The sequence below is a fragment of the Thunnus maccoyii genome, chromosome 7 (genome assembly GCF_910596095.1).
Source record: "Thunnus maccoyii chromosome 7, fThuMac1.1, whole genome shotgun sequence".
Lineage (NCBI taxonomy): Eukaryota > Metazoa > Chordata > Actinopteri > Scombriformes > Scombridae > Thunnus > Thunnus maccoyii.
Window position 1 is genome coordinate 16442113 of NC_056539.1, and position 19805 is coordinate 16461917.

The 19805-nt window shown below is 40.7% G+C and overlaps 1 protein-coding gene across 5 annotated transcripts in view; it reads left to right on the plus strand.

The window, feature by feature from the left end:
- Nucleotides 1-1596: 1596 nt before the first annotated feature.
- LOC121900142 (unconventional myosin-IXb) overlaps nt 1597-19805 on the plus strand; it is a 61236-nt gene continuing 43027 nt past the window's right edge. For 2 of the 5 annotated variants that reach the window (XM_042416168.1, XM_042416170.1), the window contains exon 1: nt 1598-2216. The gene's annotated coding sequence lies outside the window, so the exon portion shown is untranslated. Of the gene's footprint in view, nt 2217-19805 lie in introns of all 5 variants that reach the window. The other 3 variants (XM_042416165.1, XM_042416166.1, XM_042416169.1) reach the window with 2 other exon arrangements.

The window sequence follows — 19805 nt, forward strand, 5'->3', positions numbered from 1 at the left end:
TTGTTGTTTTAATGATTTCAGGCTCCTCTGAATTATACAGCAAAGATGTCAGCATTTCAGACTTATGGAAAATGTGCATAAAAGACTCAGAAAACCTGCAAAAGAGACCTCACAGCTTGCTAAACATTTCCAAGAGTCGGTCTATGAGGGTAGACTTTAAAGGTGCAGTGTGTAGAATTTAGTGGTATCTAGCGGATGCTAGACTTGGCAGAAATGGAATATACTATTCATAAATATGTTTTCATTAGTGTATAATCACCTGAAACTAAGAATCATGTTTTTGTTACCTTAGAGTGAGCCCTTTATATCCACATAGGGAGTGGATCCTCTTCCACAGAGCTTACCATGTTGCACTGTCAGGTTTCTACAGTAGCTCAGAACGGACAAACTAAACACTGGCTCTAGAGAAGGGCTTTCACGTTTTTTGTGAATTTTAGATAGGGACAAGGGTTGGAAGGGCAGAAAATAGCACCATCTACTGTGCCATAGGTCAAAAAATATTCCTAAACCCTAATCTTAGTGGACATTATAGAAATTACATTTCCAGGCACTTTGGTATTGGAGACAGTGTTCAGCTTTGGTGGACGCAATTTAGGTACAAGCACTCAGAGAATCTCAACCTCTCTTTTATGACAAAGGGAACACAGCCTGGCCTCCATGAGTAGCCTGTTCTGCCTGTGATGGCCTGTGTCTATGTCCAGGCTGGGTCCACTCAGTCTGTAGCTGTATTGTCAGCCTTTTCCTTGGTTTTCAATCGGTCATGATGGTCATAGGGCTGGCCGATATGGACAAAATCAAATATAACAATATTTTTGACCAAATACCTCGATATCAATATTACGACAATATTGTAGGGATGATGATTGGTGCTTTCACAAAATATTTACACAATGAGATTTTTGATAAATAATCATCTGTAATGTGGATATAATGACTAAGTGGGTAAAAACAAATAATAGAACAGCTAGAACAGTCTGGTAAGGGGAATCACATCAACAAGGGGAATCACATCAACCTGCTACATGATGCACATTTCCTAATTTGGACATCACTCCCAGAGTTGTGGGTGTTTACCAGAGGGACTCTCCATAAGCTTTTGTTCTCCTTCTCTTTTCAACAAAGTTAGGTTGTAAAAAACAGGCAATAAGTGCAAAGCAGTAATTGCCTTCGAAGTTCTTCCCTACATGTTACATGGTGTGCTGTCTCTGTGTTATGGATGTATAAATAGGTAGAGGTCTGCCTGCAATGAGGCGATGAGTAAAGTTTTATCTCAGCAGTCAGCGCAGTTGTCTATGATCTTGGAGACTCCAGTTCAAGATCCGGTGTGGGGACCTCCTTTGTAAGGTAGTTTATTCATGAACACTTATTGTAACACTTTAATTTTCTAAAATTAAAAGCGTAAAAAAAACAACAACAAAAAAGAACAGGATTTTTAAGCCTCTGTCCACTTTTATTCAAATACAGATACAAATATAAATAATTTTGCTGCCTCAACAAATACAGATACAAATACAAATACTTGGATCTCTGCACATCCCAACTGTGTATATCACCTGCGCTGGTAGACTATATAGTCTTTAACCTCTTACGGAGGATAACAAAAGCTTTAAAATCCAGTGGTTTAGTCTGCCTCCCTGTAGTACCACCTCCTGTAATCCTACAGGAGTCGCTGCTCTTCAACAAATGCCTCCGAGCAACAGTGCGTCTTCATTGTATAGAATCTGGCTTCTGCCTTTTTCCTCAACTTTTTTTTTCCACCACTCAGACTGCTGCTGTTATTTCGGCAAAGAGAAAGGAAGTAGCGACAGGCTAGCTGGTTAGCCGGTCTGAAACCGCTCAGGCTGGCTGGGGAAGAATGGACTTTTGAGCCTCTTCTTTTTTATCCCGGAGGCTGCTCTTCTTTGTTAAGTCAACACGTATAAGTAAGCTACAGTTTTTTCGTCGGTTGGTTTTTATTTTCTTTCAGCAGCGGTTTCAAACCTTCAAAAAATGACTCAACTCTGAGCTTTTTGTCTGTTCAAGGGGGACTCCGACGCTTGTTAGCCTGCGTGATACAAAGTCAGTCTCATCAAAAAAAAAAAAAAAAAGAAAAAAAAAGGAGCAAGAGACGGAAAAGCTGCGAGCTGACTCTCTTTTATTAGTTTTATCCGTCGGTTGAATCGCAGGGAATGCAGTTAAGGATTACACCAAGACAATGAGAAAAACAGCCGGGAAAGGTACGTTAAATACTGCTGCTTGTGCCATTTTTTGCTTTGTATGAGCTTCTTATTAAGAGCAAAAGTTGACAAGGAAACTTCATGAATTTTCTCAGATATGTTTGCCTATTGTTGTCGAAGGATAGCTCTCTTTTATGGCTACCAGGCACTGCATTGTCAGAGCTGTTAATAGGAAGTTGTTTTGAAGTAGCTAGTCTTTGAATATCAACGCCTCGTTAACCGTTTAAACGTTAGCATTAACACTGTTAAAAGTACTTTTTTTGACGTCTGATTCCCAAAACTGGAGCTGCTAGCTAACTTCCACACCTGGCTGACTGTAATGATAATACTTGTAGGTGATAACAGCATGTCTGTTTGGACAGTGACACATAGTTGTATCCAGTGTGCCAATGAGCTGAGAATGTAGGCTGACTTGTTGCAGTGCAATTTGTCCCCAGGCCTGGCGCATAATGTGACTAACCTACATGTCAGTGGGCTGCTGATTTGTGTGAGTCAACAAGGCTTACTTAGATTTCAGGAAAAAAAGGAGAAAAAAAAAGCTCCACAGTGTTGAGTTTAGTGCAGACTGCTGAGTCCTTGATAGAAAACCAACCAGAATTGTCCAGATGGAGCGACTGAAGCTTTCCATAATTACCAGTGTATCATAACTGTTATTATGTGCATTAAAAGGGCCAAAATTTATGGCTGAGTTCAGCCATGATTGCCAGTGATAGCTGAGGGGATAAAACACAGTAAATAATATAGCAACACACCTATAGTGCTGGGAGTTATATTGGTACAGTATTGTTATTGTGTGGTGATGTAGGTGTTGTCTGGGACCTTTAAATGTCATAACTTTTTTTCTAGACTTGAAGGCTGCATTTCAATTAACTGACTACTACTGAACTTAATTGTCTGTCTGGCTGAGTAATATGAACAGTATCACTTCCTCTACCTACCTCTCCTGTCATTGCACACTCATATTAATACTGCCCTCCACTGATTTACATCAGCAATCATGTGAAAATACTGTCACCTTGTAAATTTATGGTGGTTAACTGTAACTAGTAGGTATGGGAGATATGGTTAAACTCTATTTGTAAGGATATTTTCCAGTGTCCATTTTGATTAGCAAGTATATGTTGTTCAACATAATGAACTGTGTTACACTACTGTGAATTACATCAGACCAAACTCTTCACATGTGTAAAGCTAAAACCATAGTAACTAATTTTGTTAGTTTTTAATTTTGGCTAGCTTAGAAACATTGATTTTGACAACAGACATTTCTAGAGTGATGACATTAGATCATATTCTATCAGAAATTGATAAATGATATATTAAATGATAATATTATACCCCGTAGTTTCAATATATTCACACTATTAGTATCCTGCAGCTCCAGATCTACTGGTTGGACTTTACTGGGTCAGTAAAAGGGGTTTTTGTAGCTCAAATTATGTGTGGGCTTCATAAATGCTTATGCTTAGCGTTAGCCAAAGTCTAGGTTTGAAGTGGCTTCTCCCATACAGGAGCACATCAGCCAAACCTTAACATAGTCTTCCACACAAGCTGCAGGACCAAGCTCTAATATCATGACTAACGTCTGGATGGTGGAAAAAGTAACCATACATAGGAACATTAAATTACGCACATATGTACTGCAATTGTAAGTCCCTCCCATACTCTGTTTCCCTCTTTCCATTTCTCTGATTTACTCTGGTTTGAACACTGTTGCTTTTCCAGTGGCCTAATTAACAAGCAATTTCCTCATGGTAAAATATGCACTTCCATCTGTGTGTTGTGACCTAAGCCTTCAGGAATGGCTTGAAATTAGCTTAAAGATTAAGGGCAGAAAATTATAAATATCAGCTGCTGAAGGGTTAAAGATGTCGGTAACACTGCAAAACAGAAGGCATCAACCTTCCTCTAGTGAGTGGAATCAACTTATCCCATTTAATTGTATTTTCAGTTTAGTTTGATTTAGTTTTCTGAGCAAATGGCTATTTTTAATTTGGATTTCATTTAATATATATATATTTTTTTAATATTTTGATTTAATTTATTTTACAGTAACAAATATATAAATAACTTTTACATGTGCTAGTTATTTCTTTACCACTCCATGAATAAATAATCATACAAAAAACCATAACAAAACAGTCAGTGGCCACTTTTCATCAAATGTTTTTGGATTTAAAAAAGGACACCACAGTTCATAATTGAATTACAAAGCTTTCTGAGTAGAATGTAAATACAAGTGACATCTTATTAATGAGACAACTCATTAAAGAGATATCTCATTAAAAAGAGGATCGCAACAAGGCAGCATTTAAATTCAGCCTTTACGATCAAATTCTTAAAGTGAAATTGAACAGAATTTAGATTATATTTGTAATCTATGCCACATATATTTGACCTTGCATGTTTATTATTTATATCAAATAATGTATTGTCAATTATAATGCTATTAAATATAATCTTTACAACTGTCGTAAAATAATTGTGTTGAAATACTGTATGTAATCAGTGACAGTAAAATTGACCATCTATTCCAGTTGTAAAGGGAAGTTGAGCTTTGGTTGGTGTGTGTGTGTGTGTGTAAACCTGTGTTTAAGGTCTTTCAGCTACTCTGCGCTGTGGATCATCATCAGCACATTATGTCATATTAGAAATCTAATCAACATCCCGATCCCTCAGAGAAAGCTCCAGAGTCAACTACCTATCAAGAAATTTAAAAAGAAAGAGATGAGATGTAACTGATTATGTACATAAATCAGATATGAACACATAATGCTCTCTGATTGTGTGGAGAATTATTAATTATTATTAACAAAATATCCTTTTTTTACTCACTGAACAGATGTCAAGCAGAAAACACTTAAATTTATGTTGCAGTACAGCCTGTTCTGTCCCATAACCTCCTCAAAGTGCTTCTTAACACTCAGGCAGTTCACAGAATGTCTCTGCCATTTTTGAAAGAAAAGGGGCCATATGGTCCCCTGCTAATGGTTGGTACTCAGCAAGCCCTGCTGCAGAGCTGACAGGGGTTGAGGACAAGAAGGGGGAGGGGGAAAGAAGACCAATTACATCTCCAGCTCAGCCTTGAGTTGTAATTGGTCTACACATCCTGGCGGATGCAATTGTGTGAAACTGTGGATGAAAAGATAATTGCCTCAATCATAGCTGTGCCAATATTTCTCAGATGTCTCTCAGGAGACTTGAGGAGCAGCTCAAGGGTTTCCTCTCACCAGGTTTTTATATTAAGCTTTTATTCTTTTTTTATTCGTTGATTTGTTCTTTATTTGTCATCTTTTAGGTGTCTTGTGGTTAGCCACATAGAAGCACTTTATTCTTAGCTGATGTCTGGAGAGGTGTGAAAGCTATTTTTGCATTGCAGATAGCAAAAGGCACTTTGTGGGAGTTGCAGTGTGTTGTGTCAACAACTCTGTCTATCTTATCTTATGTGTTCATGGTCAAATTTGAGGGTTTCTAGAGTTACTTGACAACTATCTGGTTTTCACAACTGTTAACTTTGGAAAATTAGGTCAATTGGTGGCTGTAGAATATGCTATATATTGGTATTGCAACCACATTAGCATTTTAGTGTGGTTTCAGCCTAGTGTGAGTTTGCAAAACCAGAAGTTTGTGCAGGTCGGCTGACTTTCCTCTATTTCAAATGATTATGAAAAGACAAAAACAGGTGCAAAAACATGCTGTTGTCTGTTTGTCAACTCCAAGACTTAAAGTTGTAGAAGTTGTGACGGATTGGGGTTGTGTTGTGTTTTGTAAGCCTGCTCGTGTTAGTCCAGTATTAGGCTATTCTTAGGTAGGTGTGTGTGTGTGTGTGTGTTGTTTTTTTTTTTAAATATTTTGCTTCAGAATCTGAGTAATGTAGGTCATTGACAGAACAAGGACAGAAGAACAGGTTGAGCTGTGCTCTGGCAGCACAGTGATTTCTAATTAGTCCCTTAGCAGCATGCGTTGTCTCTATGTGCAGCTGGTGTACTGGGCTAAGATGATGTAGGTTACCTGTGGCATGACTCAGACACTGCAGTGACACTGCATGGTCCTGCAAAACAGCCTTAGTAGGTAGGAAATTAGGTATGAATTAGGTTAACTCAAAACACATCTTATCAATGGTGTTTTATCCAAGTGAAAGACAAACTTAAATTAATATGAGAGGTTATTATTATTGTTGTTGTTGTTGTTATTGTTATTATTATTATATGGTAATAGTTTTTGTGTGTGGAGTAAAAGAAAAAGAGTTTACATATATAGTTCTGTAAATGTTGAAAAACAAAACTTAACCACGTGTCAGCTTGAGTTACATGGGGTATAGTGAAGGGCTCATTGCCAAGGGCTTGGCAAGAAAAGTCAGACATGTAGAGGCTTGCTTTTGTTTTTTTCTATTTACCAGTGTGCTCATCAGGAAGACGTCTGTATCACTGTTACTTACACTGCTGCTTAAGAACACTAGGATAGGCTGGGTTAGGTTTTATGCTGCTTTATGTAAACCGGCGGGTCGGATCAGCTGCTAGTATTATAATTTCAGGAGAGCAGAATCCAAGATCGCATATCACTCAGCCGTTAAAAGAGTTTCATCTCCATATCTCCTCATCACAGAAGTTGACAGCTGATTTGAATAGATTTCTGATGGGTCAAAATTGGATGATTCCCATCAGTGTTACACTCAGTAAAACAAGCTGGTTTGATGTATGAACACAGAGGAAGGGATGAATTGAAAGAAGGTCAGGGAGGAGAAATGGGCCACCAGTATGTGTACATATATGTGTGTGTGTGTGCTTTTGTGTACATGTACAGTGCAGTAAGTGCTTCGTCCAATAATGTTACAGGAATGCTGCAGGGTCCACCTTTCTTTGGAGAAAGACACAGAGAAAAAATACCCTTGCACACTGCGGAAAGCTGCTAACCAAGCTTTTCAGTGTGTAATTGCTATTGAGGTTGGGTGATGTCTAACAAATTGGCATATGACGATGTCCACAGTGAAACGTCGCGATGGACGATGACATTGTAGTTCAGTATGACTGTAATGGCAGTTGCTTTCAGTGGGTTCAGGAGGGGGTAGCAACTCAACCTTGGGGGAGGAATCGGAGGGTGGGCGTTATGATTCCGTAAAAAACGCCAACCCACCATCACTGGTCAGGACGGAGTTATTTACGGTTAATGCCATATGAGCAGCGCTGGGCTGGCCATACCAAATTGGTGTGTGTGTGGTAGTGTGTGTGTGTGTGTGTGGCAGGGTGCATGGCTTTTAAATCACGTTGTTATGAGGGTAGAGGGCTCAGTGGTCAATGACTGTCAGCCATCGGCGATGGCGGCCCAACCCTAATTGCTATGACCTGCTGTAGTGTTTTTTTACAGACTGGACCAGATGGAGAAATCAAGCAAAGGAAAGTGAATGAGCGAGCAAAGCAGTCTGTGTGAGTAGACACGGAGAGGCAAAGAGAGGGAGATTGGTATGGTTTTAAAGTCATCAATTCCACAAACTCCTTGGTAACTTGGCTCTTTCAATGTGGCAAGCTGAATTTATAGGCTTTATAAATAGTCGCAGCTGTAATGATAGGGTAAAAGTGAGGAAAAGGCAGACCGACTGTTTAGGGATGGCCTACTTTCAGTGCATTTGTTTGTTGTGCCTTCACTCATCCATCATTGCAGGCTTCAAACACATCAGGTCAAGATGATTGGGATCAAAGTTTGATTGTGATCATTATGATTATACCAAATCTGCAAGTTTAGATTGTGATTATAGGCACAGTTATAAACCAAGCAAAGGTTTTACAAAAATATACAAGTCAAGAATTTTCCACAGTGAAGTGCAAAGTGGTCTGTCAGCGTCATGGAAGACAAAACGTAACCACTTTTAGGCAGCCACAGCACTATGATTTTATTTGACATGTATGTTCAAATCTACATATTGCATCTTTTTGTGTCGTCACTCAGTGTTTTTGTCAGTAACCCTCAGCAGTGTTTGCACTACCTGGCTTTCATTACGCTCAAATGTTTGAGTTGTAAATAATTGTGGGATACCAACAATAACCCAGTTTTTACTATCTGTTCTACATGTAGTCGCCAGCTCCGATTTTCAAAAATCCCCTACTTGTCTCCCCGTTGATTCTAGTGGCTGGTGAACTCATTATGGATTTAAGCTTTTCACCTCCTTGCCTGTTCATGTTACAAGGAGACTTTCTTTTTCGACATTAGGTGGTATGAGTTATTGACTGATAGTGATAGTCATAAATGGGCTTCAGCTCAGGCAGTGACTCCTGTGGTTGGAGATCTCCCCGTGAGCCTGCAGCTTGTCGGCCAAAAATGAGCAGCAGCCTCACTGGGCCACCAAACAAAAACATTTTCAGCCACAATAACATACCAGGTTTTTTATTACCCTCCGCAATAGAATATGACGTCTTTTGCATGTTTGTGTTTGATTTTCTTCTTAGGCCCATCTTAAAACTGCTTTGTTTGTTGAAATGTAGTTTTGTTCCACGTATCAATATCAGTACCGGTCAACAACTCATGCAAACTGTGCTTAAAGCTTGTATTTCAAGTCCGACAAATTGTGCTGGAATCTTTCTGTTACTCGCTACCAACCCCCTTTGCTGGAGCGTTCACCCTCAGGAAGATGTCTGTGTGTGTGTGTGTGTACAGATTGACTAGTTGATGGCTGCGGTGAGTGCTATAACCTCCCCCTCCATCCTCTCTGCGGTCACTGATCCTGTCCCTTGGCTCAGGATTATGGGCAGAGAGAGGGCAGACCCTGAGGCTCTGCTGGCTGTTAAGCCTCATTTATACTCCCAAGGGGACGCGTATGCGGACATCTGCGGACACCATGGACACATGGTAGTTCCGTTTTGTAGTACTTCCTGGAGTCCACTTGGAGGACACGGTCCACATGTGCAAGAGATTGGCGACTATTGATTGTAGCGTAGTGGCCGTGCATTCGCAGCAAATTAGAAGTACGTAGATGTCCACACAGAGCCTACACGTACACCCTCTGATGACGAAATTTACATCACGTGGACCCTAGCTGATGCAGAACACCGGCTTTACGCTGCACTGTAGTCCAACTCTGAGGGTGACTGTCAAAATCTAATCACCAGACATGTCTAACGAGAGTCTGACAGATATGCTGTATTAAGTCTATGTGTATTATTGTTTAACTAAGTCTATCATAATGACATCCCTGTCTGGTCGGAAACGGAAACTAGCCATGACAGCATTTTGTAAATATTTTGTCTATTTTCTAACATACTGCCTCCAAAAAGAAAATTTAAATCAACCCTCATCGACCTCCAGGATTTTCCCTCGTTTTTTTGAGACAAATGTGGCAGAGTTTGGAGAACGTGCGTGGTGCAGCTTACGCAGTTTGTGCGTGTCTTGCACTGTGAAAAGTGGGGGGAAAAAATCACGATTTGACAGATGAAAGTGTCCAAAAACATGAAAAATAAAGATTGTGACAAAGGATGGTGTTTATTTTGCTTATCTCCCGATTTGACACTATCACGATACCTGGGTGCTGATCCAATTCAGAATCAACTCTCGATTCAAAACCGATTCTCGATTGAATGAATAGAAAAGGGGGCACAAATTTTCAGTCTCTCGCTCCAGTATACTGTGTGCCAAACCATTCACTGGTGTCCTTAGTCCACTGAAATAAAATATTATACAATTATTAATGAATTAGTTAATTTGAAGGCATCTTATGGTCTCCTGCTTGCATGAGAATAACAAAATGAGGGTGAGGTGGAGTGCTCTGCTGTGTTGTTATTAACGTTATGTCTGCAGCAGTGGAGAGCAGCCTCTCTGCTGCATCGTTAGCTCCGGGGAAAGACATCGCTGTCTAACACGCTGAGCGGCTGTGGGGTTTTTGAGGTGAAACAGACTGAGCACTGAGTTATTTTCTTCACCTCAGAGTCAGTTTAAGTTGTTTAATGTTGCAGTGTGTGTTGATCAGCTGGTCTCGTTTGTTGGAGTTTGCTGCTCCCCTCCGCTAACGTTAGTCTCTGAGTGATGGCGCAGAAAGTTCACACTATACTTCACGTTCATCTCACTATTATTATTTAGTCATTAAATGAAGCTTGCAACTGCTGCCTTTTTTGAAGATGAATTACAAGATAACTCTAGCGTGTGTGCGCTGTAAAATGTCCGGGTGCTGCACTGTGCTGGCAGATGAGTTCCTCCTTTTTCGTTCCATAAACATCACATCCCGGAATTTTCAACAAAGGAGGCGGCCAGTAATATAAAGGCGGCCCTACTTTGAGTTAGATAGGCAGGGAAAACCCTGACCTCATCTCACCTTCTTTATCTGTCACTATAGCCAAACTACAGAAGTCACACAATGGCTGGCTGTTTGTTCCTCAGTTGGTATTTGTATTTTAGGTAGTCTCAGTACACACAAAAATATTCCAGTAGTTATGTACTTTCTGAAAAACATGAACTCCCTATGTTGGAAATAAAAATGCACAGAATATTTGTACTTTCCGTGTAACGGCCAGGGAAATTTAGGTTCATGCTAATATCCCTTTTTGAGTATAACTATTAAAAGACTTTACATCTCACACATATTTTACAAATAGGAAGAGAGATTAAAAAATGAAACTGAAGTCCTGAAGAAATTGAGGTAGTGACTGTAGAAAAGGGTTGAAATGGAAAATGCTCCAAGTTGAAAGCTGTAAATATATTGGCATAAACTGGGTTGGACTTGTTTACATTACATCAACAGTATGAACAAGTCGGAACGCCCTGGTAACCAAAAGGTTGTGCATTCCACATAACCACAACATCCCCGTCTGCATCTCCACTATCAGCTCTCCATTAAAGGCAAAAAATGCCCCAAAACATATCTTTAAAAAAACAAAAAAAACAAACAGCATGAACGAGTCTCAGGAAGGAGTCTTCAATGCCATTCTTGACTTTCTCCTCTTGAAAAGAGACTGGAGGACAGAACAAACAGTCTCACCCAGGCAAGGCGGTGGAGGTGACGAACCATTCCCATTACATGTGCCAGGATAGAAGCGAGCCAGTGTGTTGCAATGGACACTGGGTGGCACAATGTTGGACCAGTGCATATAAGCTTCACATGGCGCCACTTGAAAGCGCTGGATGTTTGTGCTTGTCATGACAAAAAAGGAAGAAATGGAATCAAGTGTCTCTGGCGTACTTCATCAAACAGTCGGGTTGGCACGTATCGCAAAGTTTGGGAAAATGATGCTAAACATTGTTCAAGGTGTGTGTCTGAGTTTAACTGTTTACTTGCCAAAATGCCCTCAAAACTTGAGCGTGAAAGTGGAGTATATCACGTACGTCTACTGAATAAGAGTATGGCGTTTACAGGAGCTCCGCTAAAGTCCTCTCCATTAGGTTTGAACTCTGTGTCCCAGTCTGCCAACTGCAACTCATTCTCACCACTGGATGCCTGAAGGGCTGTGGAGAGTGACAAGAGAAAGAGAAAAAGAAAAGCACAGAGAAGTTCGGACAAGAGACCCACAGATGGGGAAAGAGATGGAAAGAGAGAGACAAGCTGAGGGTTGAAGGAGAGAGATGGAGCAGTAGACCTTGGCTTTGTGCTCTCAGTTGGCCGGCCTATGCTCTGTTCTGTTTATTTTTGCTCTATTTTTACCGGGTAGTCTGACTCTGGTCACTGATGAATAACTCCATATGAAAGTTACATTTGATCTGACAAATCATTCAGGATGTCTGGCCTAGGTTGGAGAGTTGGGGTGTTAAGAGACGTGTTGTGATTCGTACAGAATAAAAGACGGGACAGTAGTGGAAAAAATTTTATTCTTTTTTTTCTTTGTGTGTGTTCATTTGACATTCCACGACATACATTTTGTTTGTTTCCCCTGTTACTGGCTGGTCCATGTATTTTAACATAGTGTGGATGGTTGGATTTAGAAAACAGGCCATCCAGATCTAGATGTTAGAACAAGATGATCCTTTCTAAGATGCTTATCATCCACATGTTGGTGTGTGTATCCGCCAGGCCACCCAAACATCATCCAGAAACACCACAGGGAAGATGTTTTCAATAGATTATACAAGATGCAGTCCATATAATCTATTGTGTGTTAGAATGTCTGAGATTATGCTTTTTCCCCTTTGACATGCTCCTTCATTACATATCCTTCATTACAAGCTCTTTATTGTTAGCCCCACTGCTGCTGTTTGTCCCATTTTTAAGTTCAAACAGAGGTCTAAATATGGTCAAAATGTAGGATGAGTCCATCACTGATATTGAAGAGTTTCCCCAGTTGGTGCATGGTGATGGAGCTACCTTGAATAACCCATACTACATCTTGATGTCATAGCAGAGAGAGAACAGGGGCTTCAGTTAAATCTCAGTTTCTTTCTGCCATCTACTTGAATTTGAATGGTTACCCGTGGGATCAGTTTGACCTGCCGTCTAGACTTTTTTTTTTTTTTCCTGAGGAACAAAGAAAAGTGCGTGGCATGAGTGTAACCCACAGCTGGGGTAAAGGATTTTAACTATGAACTTGGTGCAGTGCAGTGACTATTCTGGTGCTACAATGGAGTCATGTGTTTGGGAAGTGTTTTTAGAGCAGGGTAGCCCACATGAGTGAGCGTGTACAATAATCCCCTCTGTCTGCCTCCTTCCCTTCGCTTCCTTTTCCCGTCTTCCTGATTTCTGCCTGCAGCTGCCCCACATCTTTAGACTGCATACTGTATTTGTGTGTGTGTGTGTGTGTGTGTTTGTGTATGCATAGGGTGTCCCACGCTGAACAGGAAGGAAGTGTTTCCTTAACTGGAGACCATCCTGAGCAGCAGCTATTTACCTGATAACACGCACCTGAATCTAATTGTTGTGCAGATATTTTTATTAATGTAGAGGTCTTGATGGTACGAGCAAACATCTGTCTTATTTGCAGTATTTCCACAAAAAATGGCAATGTAAAATCTAAGGAATTATATCAGTCACTGCCTATTTCCATATAAAATAATCAAACTCAGAATCGCTGTTACTCAGGTCAAAAAACACAACAAACGGCTTCCTTGTAAATGTTAACAATGCCAATACTCCATCAAATCAAATTTCACCAAACCATTTCTAACTGTATTAACTAATCCATATCAAATCTAATACATGAAACGACATTTTGTTTATGGATGTTGTTGGTAGCTGTAAAAAATTGTGAATAAATACAACTTGGCAACAGGCATTCATTCAGCATCTGCCCAGACTAGTGGCTGTCGGCTGCTATTGAAAAAACAGCTTAAATGCTAAATACTAAGGCGATGTCATCAAATTTTGACACTTCAAAACCAAAAAAAAATAAGTTTACCATCAAATAAGACAAAGAAAACTAACAAATCAAATCAAAACTAAGATGCTACAACTAGGGAATGGTTGGCATTTTTGCTTTAAAAATGACTTTAATAATTAATAGATTATCAAAATAGTTGCACATTAATGCGCTGTCGATCTTTTTTAGACACAATCTAAGCAAGCACTAAATACAAAGAGCTTCAGTGATGTAAAATTTATTGCAGGGCTTTAATCTTATTACATTACGTTGTGCTGGTGTTTATATTATTGCGTCTATCTCTGGTCTGAACTAGTCTATTAATCCAACATGTCTGAGATGACTGGTCCGGAAAACTCTCCGGAATCCCCTGTCACCACCGACCAGCGTGGAATCCCAAAACATCCAATCAGACTGAGCAGAGCCTTCTGGGTTGCATTAAGCCAGACATGCTATGGCCTCCCTGGTCTGGTGTATTTCATATGGACGATGCTGCTTTGAATCTAAAGTTTCAGCTCATCACACTGATTGAAAACATAAATTTCCCCGCACCAGCTTGCTTGCTATGCGTCGTCATATAGCGGTATAAACCTCCTAGATGAAAAGACCTTGGGACTTGAGTTAGTGCGAGGCAGACGTTCAAGGCTGGGATGAAATTTTGCATGTGTATTTGCATGTGAGCTCCACATTGCTGCAACAGGTTCGGAGAAGTTTGATGAAATGCAGTGTCCTTTTTAAAACGTTATCATTCAGAAATATTTTGTTGGCCTGTCTTTTCCGCTCAGTGGGGCTTGCCCCAGGCCTGATTGATTGCGTGACAGAATAGTAAAGGAGAATTATACGTAAATCAGAAACAGCAGAACATGGGGTTTCTATGGTAAGCAGAGTTCCTTCAAGACTGTGCTTCTCCTTCACTCCTCCTTTACTCAGTGCAACCTGGCATCTGGACTGAGTTAAAGCAGCAGTGCCAAATGTTAGGCGGTGGGGAGCAGAAGGGGGTGACCAGCGGGGGGTTGATAGGGAAGGCAATGGACAAGCAGGACGGCTTTCCAGGGTAGCATTGGGGGAGATTCTGTTAGGGACAATGATTTGACAGGAGAGATGAAGGGAGAGGGGCACGGTGAAGGAAGCAGTTAACAACACAGCGGCACAGCGGAGGCAGACGGGTAGCGAGACAGGGGAGGGAGTAGTACAAGGCTGTACCCGGGCCTCTTAGATTACTGACCTGCTGTGAAATGTACATAAAGTAGGAGTTTGTTAAGCTGTGGCTAAAACTAATGTTGGATCGCCTCAAGCAACAACAGAACGGGTCGACACATGGGCGAGCTCAGAGGAGGAATATGGCCGCAATTTGAAGTTGTTTCAAATTAGTTCATCTAGTGTGTTTGCCGCCGGCCCCAGCTGTTCATATTTTCCCCTCTCGCTCGACTTGGAATGATCTGTGTGTGATGCGGGGTCATACCTGCCTCCAAGGGATGTCAGATGAACAGCAGCCCGTGTCAGTTTGTCAATACATGACTCAGACGCATGATATTGGGAGCGGCAGATCAATGCAGTGCACTCAGATGACCATGTTATGATTGATTAGCGTTGCCCATCATGGTTATGGTCATTTATTGTGGCAGGCAGCTAGCTAGCGTGATGTTAGTTATGGTTTAGTAAACCAAGTTGTCACTGTGATTTGAGAGATATCAAATGGTTTTTATATTTCACTCTTAAATACTTGCTACTGTACAGTTTGGCTTAAACGTATCATGTGTGATGTCTTTCTCTGCTCCTCATACTGATTTTCTAGCAGCTTATTGGTAGCAGGAAAGAGGATTTTGACCATGAGCTTGGGTTCCATATTGAATGAATAGGGTAATATCAACAAGTCAAAGACTGGATCCCTGCGGCTTCTCCCTCCTTTATCCTCTTCTTTAGATGCAGGCAGCAGATGCTCCTCAGCTCTGGTTTTATTGTTCGTGGCTGGCCGGCCTGGGAGCCGACTTAAAGACGGGGGGGAGGAGATGAGCTTTTAGTGCCCCTTTTCTTCTTTTGCCTTCACTCTCTCTTCACAGTTCTCTCTCTATCTGCGCTTGTCTTATTGGTGCCTGCTGGTTAATTCTCTGATTGAGGTATTGGTCCGGTTAAACAAAAGACTGCATCTTTGAATAGACCACATGGCTCTGGTGGGAGGGCTCTGATCCATTCACAGCCATTTCGGGTGCATCTGCACTTCCTATAGAGCCTTAACCCTGAGGCTGATTTAGCACTACTCAGCAGCAACAAGAGCAATCTCTCTATATCACACAAGTCCTGAGTGCGTTTATGAATCCCTAAGAGAACACACAAACACACATAGGCCAAATGCCACTGGGAGCGCACACACATTTACACACACATGTAGTGAATCTGTACTTCCCTTGCTTCTGTCTCATTGTGCCCAGAGGACAATGCAGCCTGCTTTGGCAAAAGACCAGCTCCTCTCATCTCCATTAGGTCATGCAGACAGAGTTGTAGTGCTGATGGATACTTCGGTGGCCCCAGCTCCACTTTCCCTGGGGAGAGGAAAGGAGCATGGTCTACAGTGTTGCAGCCAGGCACACAGATGTACCCTGGGAGGGGGTGTAGGTGGACCTGGGGATTTTGAAATGTTTGAAATTCAGCATAAAACAAAAATGGTTACATTAAACTTGAACACAGATGTTCAAACAGTTAACCTCCTCGGCCCCACAAAACCTTCAGCAGGCCCATCATTACAAGCACATGTTGTCTGAACAAACACTGTTTAAACCCACACAGCTTAAATTCTAGTCAAGAGCCCAAGAATAGCAGAATATTAAAAAAAACATAGGGAGACTAGATTTGAACATTTCACTCATTACAAAGAAATAGCTTCAGGAAAGTTACTGTATATAGGATACATACAGCATGACTGTGATATTGTCCAAAAGAGTAAAATGTTACTTTGAGAAAAAGTTGAGGAAAAACCCAAAGAGAATATTGAGAACATCTGTGCTCTTTATGAAGGTGTCACATGTGTGAAAGGTGTGATTTCCTTACATAGTTACAATCACTGGTCTCAACAATTACGCCTAACTTGCTCATCCTTAGTGAGTCACATCCAGAAATGTCTCCTTTACAACACTCATGATCGGGAGTGTAGCCTTGAATTTACTCATCGGCCTTGTCAGTACAGGCTGGGTTCTCCAGGACAAGTAGAAGACATTCCAGATGTTGTTTTTTTTCATTCATGGTAATACATACAATTAAATTAAAAGTGCTTTTGGTGTTAATGTAGCCTTTCCAAGGGTGTCACATGCCTCCATAAACTGTTGAAACCTTGTGGAGTCAGTGTTGTTTGGTTTGTGAAACACTGACTGACTTCTCTTTGGCCCGTTGCATATTTTCCCCCATTTTTCCTCAGTATGTTGTTTATTTTAGACTGTGACTCACATCATCTCTTTCACTCATAATGCAGGAAGCCTCCTGACTCTGGCTATATTTGCACCAATTATCCTTGATGCAGTACATACAGTATTCATGTGTTGTTTCTTGTTGTAAAAAAAAACAAAACCTCATTTTAACAGCTCAGCTGCATCTCAGGTGGTTTAGCATGTTGACCATTAATCATACGGTGGTTCAATCCGCGGCTCCTCTTGTCCACATATCAGAGTGACCTTGTGCACACTTAACCTGATGGGTGTATATGGAGGTTAAAAAAAGTAAGTTACTTGAGAAGTATCAAATTGATGTAGGGTAGTGACTATTGATTTCTATTAGAAAAAAATGTATCTAAAGTATATACTTGTATATGATTTCTAATAAGTTTATTTTATTTAAATAAGTTTTTTTTACATATTAATTTAAGGTTATTTATTAAGTATTCAGATTTCAAAACATTTTAAGTCAAATAAAGTAATTCCATGTTCATGTTTAAAGGAATACTATGCAGGATTTTCCTAAAAAAACAAACAAAAGTATAGACTCATGAGGTTGGGACTTGTAGCATAGTGACCAGGTTACATCACTGTCTCCGTCTCTCTCCTCTGCTCTCTGTCTCTGTGTCATGAATGTATAAAGAGAACAGGTCTCTGTGTCTATTTGATCAAGGGCAGGGCTGGACTCCACACACACACACACACACACACACAGCAGAGAGGTCACAGCGGACAGGATGAAGCTCTGTATTCACACCAAATGCAGCAATGTGGCACCTTCCTGCAGGGTTGTGCAGAGATGTGGGTGTGTTTTATTTGTGCTTTAGAACATAACCGCCATGAAACAATAAGAAAATAACATTGTATTTATCTGATTCACTGCTTTGTTCTCACTACTGCTCCTCCCTCTATTCATTCACTCTCTAGCTGGCTCGACCACTGCTACTCTCTCTCTCTCTCTCTCTCTCTCTCTCTCTCTTTCTTGCTCTGGTGTCGTAGAGGCTGGGAGGAGAGGCCAACTTTGAATGGTGTGTTTACAAACCGCAGCCAACAAATCCTGCATGCCTGTGTTATGCCTGGTGTACAGCAGCATTGGTGGAAATGTGAACAAACGGTGGAAGAATTGAAAGTTTAAATGAGCTTTACAGTTATTGAAATTAGGGGTGGGCGATATGACTCTAAAATAATATCATGATATTTCAGGGTATTTATGCAATAATGATGTTATCGACAATATGACAAAATACTCCTGCTCATACTCAAGTGGGTGCCTGAGGTGGTGAAATAAGTATGTTGTATATCCCCCTTTTGTTCTTACAGGCTTCCTGCGCTTCTTACATATTACTGCGGTTTGTTGTGCATCTGATCTTTTGTAACCAAACCACTTCCACACTAGTGAAGTCAATCCCCTTTTTGGAACTAACTCCTCCACAGTGGAGCTGGTAGCTATGTCACTCTCGCTTTCAGCCATGCTGGTTGTTGCTGTGCATAACCGAATGACGTCATTACATCAACGAGTCAGAATACTGCCATTATCACCGGCAATATTGTAATATCATTTTTTTTCATCATATTCAAAATTATACCAGTATTATCGTAAATTATACGATATGGCCCCCCGCCCCCAGTTGAAATACTAACTGACTTCATAAGTTTTAATACCAGCATTTCTCGTTACTGCTGTCATTGTCATGTCATTGACTAGTCATGTCGACAGTGGAAGCTGCTTGGAGCCATGACTCATGAGATTTATCAGACATCCTCCTCCGATGCAGAGGCGGAATGCAGGGAGTGACCAAACTCTTTGGTCCAAACACGCTGCTGACATCATAACCGCTTCTTTTGGCTTCACCTCTGTGTTTATGATTGTTGTATTCGAGTGTGAGACATATGGTGGAGGAGTGAAAAACCAAGTTAACACTAGTGAGAAAATGGAAAGATTGGGAATATTCCAGTTGAAGTTCATTGACCCTTTATGTGTCACTGGGTCATTCACTTCCTGCCACATCATAGAGTCAGCTGGTGGTGTCTCAGCACTGACTGGTTGCTCTGTTTATACAGTCTATAAATATGAGGATGTGTGTGTGTGAGAGTGAGTGTGCTGGTCTTGGGAGGTCCATTAGGGTTAAAATTTATTGTCTGTAGCACAAACTAAGAGCATAACACTCGAGGTTTTCACACATCTCTAAGTAAGATCATAAACAGTACAAAAACTGGCCATATAAAGGCAAACTATTTCTTTTCTTGCTCAACTAATTGGCACTCAAGACTTACAATTGCTCCTCCTCCTCCTCCTCTTCCTCCTCCTCCTCCTCTTCCTCCTCCTCCTCCTTGTGGGTAGGGCTTTTCTCTACGTCTTTGAAGGTCGGTGAAGAAGACTGAGTGAGTAGGGGTTGTGAGGAAGGAAGAGTGAGTAAGACCTAGTTGGCTTATTTCACTTCTACTGAGTTTCAAACACATCTGTCTCACAGCCAACTTCAGCTTCAGTTATAAGGCAGTTAAAGGAGCGCTTGTTTTCTGCAGCTGTTTTCTTCTCTCTCCGTATCATTTTCCATTTAATTTACTGCTCGCTATTCTTCCTTTGTGTGTGTACATGTGACAGGCTTTTATTCAGAGATTGTGTAAAATATTGCTCTTTTAAAATCGTGCTTGTCAGAAATACAGCAAATGAAACGGGCCATAACTTTCAGTGTTAACAGGATGGCTCAGTGAAATATTGAGACACCCTTGTGGCAGAGAACTGAAAATCAGTGCAGGCATGAACATTTGTTGTCTAGGTAAATTAAATCTAACAGAAGCTTAATCTAAAACTTTAATAAGGAAAAAAAAAGGTACACAGTGTTTTTCAGTGAGAAGTTTTACAGACTGACATTTATTGTCCTCAATTCAGGTAATGTTCTGTT